Genomic DNA, 8,170 nt, shown 5'->3' with positions numbered 1-8,170 from the left:
ATGGTGGTGATGGTGATGGGATGATGGTGATGGTGATGGTAAATGTGGTGGTGATGATGGTGGTGATGATGGCAATGATGATGGCGGTGGTGATGGCGGTGGTGATGGTGATGGTGATGGTGGTGATGACAATGGTGGTGATGATAATGGTGGTGATGGTGGTGGTGATGGTGGTGGTGATGGTGGTGATGATGATGCTGGTGATGGTGGTGGTGATGGTGATGGTGGTGGTGGTGATGATGATGGTGGTGATGGTGGTGGTGATGGTGGTGGTGGTGATGTTGGTGGTGATGATGGTGGTGGTGATGTTGGTGGTGGTGATGGTGGTGGTGATGATGGTGGTGGTGATGATGGTGGTGGTGATGGTGGTGATGGTGGTGATGATGGCGATGATGGTGGTGGTGATGGTGGTGGTCATGTTGGTGATGATGGTGGTGATGATGGTGATGGTGATGGTAATGGCGGTGGTGATGATGAGGAGGAGGATAATGATGATGCCAGACTGTTGAACTATTTCTAGCTCTAACTTTGCTGACCCTCATCCACCCGCTAAAAGATAGCGCACAGATAAATATGAAGTAATGTTCTTTTGCTCCCTGAGTGTATTTGCTTCCTGTGATTACCATAAAAAGTTACCACTAGCTGGGTGGCTTAAAGTAACAGAAACTTATTCTCTCATGGTTCTGGAGGTCAGAAGTCAAAAGTTAAGGTATTGGCAGTGTTGATTCTTTCTGGAGGCTCTGAGAGAGAAACCGGCTATCCTTCCTCTCTAGCTTGTGGTGGCTGCCAGCCCTCCCTGGAGTTCCTTGGCTCGTCACTGCATCTCTCCAGTCTGCCTCCATCATCACATGGCCTTCCCCTCTGTGTATCTCTGTGTCCTTTTCTGTCTCTTATAAGAACACTCTCATTGGATTAAAGGCCACTCTAGTCCAGGATGATCTTATTTCTATCCTTACCTTCATTATATCTGCAAAGATCCTTTTTCCAAATAAGGTCACATTCTGAGGCCCCAGGTGGATGTAAATTTAGGGAGCGGGGACACTATTCAACCCACTACACTGAGGTAGGTCAGTGGGAGTCCAAGGATGTGATGTAGACACGTCATGCCCCCGCCCCTGCCAGGCACCCAGGGCACTGAGGACAGGCCCTTTCTGCTCCCAGCACTCGCTGGATAGCTGTCACAGCAGCTCTTGCTTGGTGCTGTGGTAATTCTGCTGGACTCATCCGAGGCACCTCTTTGAGCCTCCAAGGGCGATGACTCACCGGGAGTGGTTCTGGCGTGTGCTGGGCCAGGGATCTGACGGGTGGACCCGGTGCTGGAGCTCCTGGGTGGGCAGCCTCTGAGGAGCAGGAGTGCACAGCTCAGGGCCCAGCAGCCCATCTCCAGGGAGCACGTGAACCTTGGAGCATGTGCGAGGGAGACCATGTTGGGGTTGTGGGCTTCTTTCGCCTTCTGCTTTCTTTCCTTTAAATAAAAAGTTGGAGAAGAAGGTTGGAGTCTGCCATCCTTGCAGGCAGGCTACGACATGTGGAGGGAGCTGAGCCCATTGTGTCGGCTTCCTGGCAGCATCTGGAGAGTTCAGACCTCACGTTGACGTCCCCCTGGACCAGGCAAGCTCGCTCTGATGTGGACACAGCTTCTTAGGTTTATTCTACCTCAGTGACAGGAACGTCTGTGTGCGTCAGGAGAGGGGAGAGTGTGGCTAAGAGAGAAAGGGCCCTTTCCACCCTCTGACGTGAGGTTAGATGGCGAGGTAACCACTCACGCTTTCATAAGAGTAAAATAAACAAGGCTCTGTTGAAAAGGGGGTTCCCCCCCATTTCACTTTTGGGCGCCCCCTCTCCCACCACCCTTGCCCATGCCACCCCCCTGGGTCTTCCCGTCTCCTGGGGTGAGAACAGGAGAGCAGCTGGGAGCCACACATACTATTTTTAGAGAGAAAACAATACACAGAGGGGGTGTGTGAGAGATCGTTTTTCTTTGGATGTGTGTGGTTGGGGAGAGGAGCTTGTGTGTTTGGTGGAAGGGGGCGTGGCACGAAGGTGACTGTAGATATTAATGTCCTTTGCCTCATTGCAGGCTCTGTAGGTCTCCAGAAGGTCTCCCCTCTGTCAGGGTCTCCCAGGATCTGGGGAGTGCAGAGACTCTGGGAGCCAATGGAAGTTGGCGATGGTTCAGACAAAAGCAGACGATTTCTTTGCAAAGGCAACTTTCTTTATAAAATGGAATTTTTGGTTTTATTAGTCAGAAAAGACAAATGTGAGTGGGCAGACGGGGATAGTTGTTTCCTTAGTGGGCTAACACGAATGGAAACATACACTTTCAGTGCCTCTGATAATGATGCTGTGGAGAAAACAATAGGAAGGAGGGAAGGAGGGAGAGAGGGAAGAAGGAGAGAGGAAAAGGGGGAAGAGAAAGAAGGAAGGAGTAAAGAAGACGAAAAGATAAAGAAACAACGAAGGGAAAGAAGAAAAGAACAGAGTGTCAGAGAGTCGTGCGAAGGAGATGATATTTAAGCAGAAACCTATCTAAGCCATAGAAGGCTTCAGGGAGCGAGCAGTCCAGGCAGCGGCGCATGTGCAAAGGCCCTGGGGGTGGCAGAGAACTTGGCATGCTTAAGGAACAGATGAGAGAAGCCTGGTGGGTTTGGGGGTGAACGGGATGAGGTGCATTTGGAATGGGCTGGATCTGGACCACAGGCTCCAATTCCTATGGGGGCCAGGGAGGACAATGAGGCAGGCCGAGGTGCGACATGGCTGACTGGTGCACATCCGCCCCCTGGAAGACTGGCAGCCACTCCTCAGGTCCAGCCGAGTGCTGCCACCTGGGCCTGTGGGCTCCATGATGCCAGGTCTTCGCTGTATGAGAGAGCAGAAATGCAGATTATTGTGTGGAATCCCACGTCTTTTAGATGCTGGCTTCAAATTTAAAGACTGAGGAGAGACTTTGTAGACTGAACAGGGGCTGTGGGCTGGGATCGACTCCAGGGCCACTCACTTGCAATGCTGGCACTGGCTTCAGGCCTCTGACTGATGGGGACCAGGGACTTGATCACTATGGGCTATTCTGAAGCACATCAGTTGTCATCTCTTGGTCCATCTCCAGCAGAGCTGGGCCAAGTCTCAGGAATAATCTTTTGCTTCTCCGTCTGTGAAGCTGGCGGAGGGACTTAATCCAAATAAGGGCACAGTCAGGAAGAAAAGGGTGTGTCTTCCTCAAAAAGTCTTGAATAAAGGAATCCTATTCAGGGCCTGAAAAGACCAGTGTTGAAGTGCGTGGCAGCCTGTGCAGGCAGGTCTGTGTGCACAGTGACCTCGTACAGGAGGGAGGTTTGCTGCCTGAAAGCGCACTGCTCCTGCCCGTGGAGGAATCTCCTCAAGCAAAATCTGACACATTAGGTTGCAATCTCCGCTTTGATGCTGCAAAATTAGTCCTTCACCTTTCTTAGGGGATTTTGAGAAGGGCCCTCCTGGGCACGTCTGGTTCCTCCCTGCCTCCAGCATGCAGAGCTGAAGCTGAGCCCAGAAAGAGAGGCTGCACCAGGTGTATCAGTGAGCATGTGAATTCATTTTCACTTAGGAGGTGACCGGTGTCTAGCTGAGTTGCAGAAAGTCAACCAGGTCAGGACTCTTGGTTGCAAGTGACAGAAAGGAAACTCAAACTGGGTTAAACAGGCAAACAAAAGAAGACAACTTGGAGGGACCTCAAGGGCATTATGCTAAGTGAAATATGTCAGAGAAAGACAAATACAGTATGATCTCACTTAGAGGTAGAATCTAAAAAAACCAAACTCATAGAAAAAGAGATGAGATTTGTGGTTGCCAGAGGCAGGGGGTGAGGGGTGGGGGAAATGTGTCAGGGTGGTTAAGAGAGACAAACAGTCTATGCCACTGATTGTTTTGTTTTTCTCTTTCTGAAGCTGTTGTGCATTCAGGGTTTAAAGCAAGAGTCACAAACTCACATGCCCACAGGCAGGTGTCCTTACGTGCGTGAGGTAGGCTTCAGAAGCAGAGGGGCAATTGGGAGTGGTGGCAACTGGAGCAAACTGGAGAGCTCATACTCTGGCTCTGGGTGACTGCCAGTCAGACCTGGCTGATACTTGCCACGTGAGAAAGAGGAACCCAGTGTTTCCAGAGCCTCCAATTTTTCAAGAAAAGTGAATATACACAGTTTTAGATAAAATCTGTTTTTTAAATGATGATAATGAATTCAGATTTACCCAAAAAAATAATTACATGGGCCAAATAACACACAAGTATAAGTTGGATCTTACTTGAGACTGATATATTTTTTAAGTCAGGTTTATTGAGGGATAATTCACATACGATAAAATCTACCCTTTTTAGGTGTACGGTTCTATGAATCTTTGGACTTTACCAGTTTTTCCATGAATGTCCTCTTTTCCTATTCTGGGATCCAACGCAGGACACCACATTGCATTTAGCCGTGAGTTTTTTAGATGCGTGTTTTCAGGTCTCTAGGAGCAGGATTCATCTTATGGTCAACACTATCTTACAGTGATAGCTGGTGTATTTTTTTCTCAATGACATAAAATTATAGAATGTCTTAGATTTAATGGAATATGGTATTATTATTATTACTTGATCTCCTTAAGCCTCCATTTCCTCATCTGTGAAATGGGAACAATGCTAGGACTCCCCTCATACAGATGTGGGAGGACAAAATGAGAGACTTTGTGGAAAAGGCAGAGCCCAGAGCTTGGGGCACATAAGCACTCATTAATGAATGGTTAGTGTTAAACCAACATGGAAGCCCTCTCCGAAGCCTGCTTGCTGGGGGCTGGTGAACACACATTTCCCTACCTTTGCCGACGTGAAGAAAAGTTCCCTGCAGCCTCGTTTTCTTAGCAGCTTTTGTTCTCCAAGCAGGAGCCCACAGGAATAGCTACCAATTAAAATAACAAAGTTTCAGGTGACAACATTGCAGAAGAAGCTGCAAATGTTTAATAAAAGCCCAGTTGCTGGGAGAGAGAGACAGCCGCCTCTTCTGGAAGATCTGAAGCCACATTTCATGTTTGCCAGCAAATTCGCTTTTGTTAGAACAAGACCCTATTTTTGCTTAAGCTCCAGACCCTGCCCCTCCTTCTGCAGTGTCTGGGGCCAGGGCCCCGGCGGTGTCACCATTTCCCTTTCTGCTTTCACATTCTGAAACACAGTCACCTGTCCCCTCTTGCTTGCACACATTCAAAATTGCACCAGCCACACATTTCTTATGGACACTTGAGATTATCACAGAGAATTGAGCTAATACAAAAGAAGGAAATAAAAAAAAGTGGCCCATAACCCCACCACTCAGAGATTGGCTCTGTGGATGCCAAGTACTTGTATCTTTCTGATTGTTAAAAAATAATATTTGCTGTAAAAGAAATGAGAAATTGTAGAAAAAGCACAAAAGCAAACCATCCCCTCATCTCACCACCCAGATGACAAGCATGTGAACGTGCGCCCTTTCAGAACTGTTCATGCCTATGTTTTCAGTATATTTTAAAATATTGCAAGCTTCAGGAACTGAGAGTGGGCCCTGGGGGCAGACCCCTGGGTTTAAATTTTGCCTCCATCACTAACTAGCTGTGGGCAACTTATGTGACTTCTCTAGGCCTCAGATGTCACTGGAACCGTCTCCAATTCTTGAGAACGTTAGCACACCACGCTTGGCAGAGTGAACCCTGAAAAATGGCAATGATGGGTAGTGTGTTCGTTTTCAATTGCTGCCTGACAAATTACCGCCGAGACCTGTTGGCTTAAAACAGCACCCGTTCATTATCTCACATTTATCGTCTCACTGGGTTTGTGGGTCAGAATTCCAGGCGCAGCTCAGCGCCATCCTCTGCTGAGAGCCTCACAAACTACGATCAAGGTGTTGGCTGGGGCGGGATCTCCCTGGGGGCTCGGGGTCCTCTCCCCAGCTCATGCGGTTGTTGGCAGATTCATTTCCTAGCAGCTGTGGGACTCACGTTGGCTTGCTTCTTCCAGGACAGCAGAAATGTGCTGTTGCTATGAATCTCTGGCTTCTTCTGTCTCTGATCTCTGGAGACTCTTTTAAAAGGCTCGCCTGATTAGGTCAGGCCCACTCAGGATATTCTTTTGATGAACTCAAAGTCGACTGATCCAAGACCTTAACTACATCTGCAAAACACCCTCACCTTTGCCCTATAATGTAACATAATCACAGGGGCGACATCCCGTCATAGTCACAGGTCCCGCCCACACTCAAGGGGAGGTGATTACACAGAACGTGAGCCACAAGGGGGCGGGAATCTTGGGGCCATCTGAGAATTCTGTTTACCACAATTAGTACTCATAAGGCCTTACTGTCACCTTGTGTTTTAGTTTTGGAGCAAACTAGAGAAACTTAAGCTGTTTCCAAGGATTCATACTTAGAATCCGACCAAGCATTGGAATTGAATGTGATTTGAATAAATGAACAAGCAGTTTAGTTCGGAAAACATTGATTAATTAGCTAGTTCATTCATTCATTCCACAAGTGATTACTGCATCTCTGGGGCCCCCTGGGATCAGTGCTGGAATATGGGAACTCATGTGGGTACTGACAGTGGCGCGATCTTTTATTGAGCGCTTACTACAGCCAGACACTGCTGCTGGTGTGTTTGATGCGCTAGCTTATTTATCCTCACGACAACCCGGTGATGGATACACCAGTATTACCTCCATTTTGCAGAGAAATTGGAGTCGAGAGAGGTCGTTTAACCTGGCCAAGATCACACAGCTAGAAAGCAGCAAGACTGAGGCGGGGTCCAGGCATTTTGGGCTCCAGAGCCCCTGCATGCACCACACCATACTATCGTCCCTACCACTAACAAGCACCGTCACACTCGTGATGTCATTTCAAGCTCCTTTCCTCTCTCCGTAACTCGTCTCTCTGGACTCTCTGTGGACAGACGAGGAAGTATGGGGGGGAGCGGCAAGCCAGTTGGAGAGCTTTAGCCCGGTCACGTGCCACTGCCATAGGGGAAGCAGCCACGGGTCCCACGGTTTGAGCAGCCACAGGTCCCATGGCCCAAGGAGGCAGACCTGGGTCTCAGAGAGGGGGCATTTCAGGGTCTCCAATGTCCACGTCCTCTGTCTCACTCAGGAGCCCCTCCGAGGGAAGGGTGGAAGGAAAGGGGCTGGGATTTCTCCACCCAGAAGTGGGCATTGCCTCTGCGCTGTGCAGCCACTGCCCTGCTTATCCACCCAGCAGGTCTGGCCAGTTCTGGGAATTTTCTGTGCATCAAAAACGCACATGGTGGCTGTGAGTTGAGTGACCCTCATCTGCACTCTCCCCGCCCCCTCTTCTGCTTATTTGTCAAGGACACTTTTTCTTGGAGAAGGACTTAGGAAAGTTGAGGGTAGAAATCTTGATGAGAACATCTGGACACATCTGGTCCCTTGCAAAGCTGCCTCTGCGCAGCAGTGGACGGCAGAGACGAGGAGTTCGGGTGTGGAAGACCAGTGAGCAGATGCAAACGCCGCAGCCGCTTAACTGCTCCGTGCCTCGGTTTCTCCAAATGTAAAGTGGGCATAATGTCGGTCTCTGCCTTAAAGAGTTGCATTTGGAGGATCACATGAGTTGATGTACATGAAGTCCTTAACACCGTGCCTAGCAGATGGTAAGCTCTCGGAATCTGCGAGTTACTACGATCCCTGAGTAACATGGTTTTCTTCTTCCCACAAAGGGAAAGGCCCCGGCAGAGGCTGTTCTGTCCCTCTGCCCCCAAGTCCCTCTTTCTTCCAGCGCACACCGCTCCCTGCAAACTGGCCCGGGGGCCTCGCCCCGCGGGATTCATCCAGGTCCCTGCTGCTGAATCTACTCAGCCCCGGCCCCCGGCCCCGCCCCCTGGACACAGTGATTGGTGGTGGGGTGGGCAATGGACAGAAGCTGGGCCAATCAAAGGCCTTCCCTTTCAAACGCGACTGGAGAGAGAAAAACTCGTTCTGTCCTCGCGGTGCCTGGCCCTTCTGTGAACCGCACTCACCTGGAACAATTTACTCCCGGTCTCTTCTTGGCTGGGAGCCCCCTGAGGGCAGGGAGACCAACGTCCTATTTGCCCCCGTGTGTTCAGCACAGAGCCCAGTGCCTGCACACGGCGGGCGGTGAATCTGATGAATCAGAATTTGATGAATGAACGAACGACTGAGTTGTTCTGCT

The 8,170-nt window shown here is 49.7% G+C and overlaps 1 long non-coding RNA gene across 1 annotated transcript; it reads right to left on the bottom strand.

Moving 5' to 3' along the window:
* Nucleotides 1-2,224: 2,224 nt before the first annotated feature.
* On the bottom strand, nucleotides 2,225-3,162 carry LOC131418310 (uncharacterized). Its single transcript, XR_009222874.1, has 2 exons — nucleotides 2,999-3,162; nucleotides 2,225-2,859 (listed from the first exon to the last, which is right to left on the bottom strand). It is a non-coding gene; the product is annotated as an uncharacterized LOC131418310 (long non-coding RNA).
* Nucleotides 3,163-8,170: the final 5,008 nt, after the last annotated feature.

This window comes from Diceros bicornis, chromosome 19 (genome assembly GCF_020826845.1).
Source record: "Diceros bicornis minor isolate mBicDic1 chromosome 19, mDicBic1.mat.cur, whole genome shotgun sequence".
Classification (NCBI taxonomy): Eukaryota; Metazoa; Chordata; class Mammalia; order Perissodactyla; family Rhinocerotidae; genus Diceros; species Diceros bicornis.
This window is presented reverse-complemented; position numbering and strand designations above follow the sequence as displayed.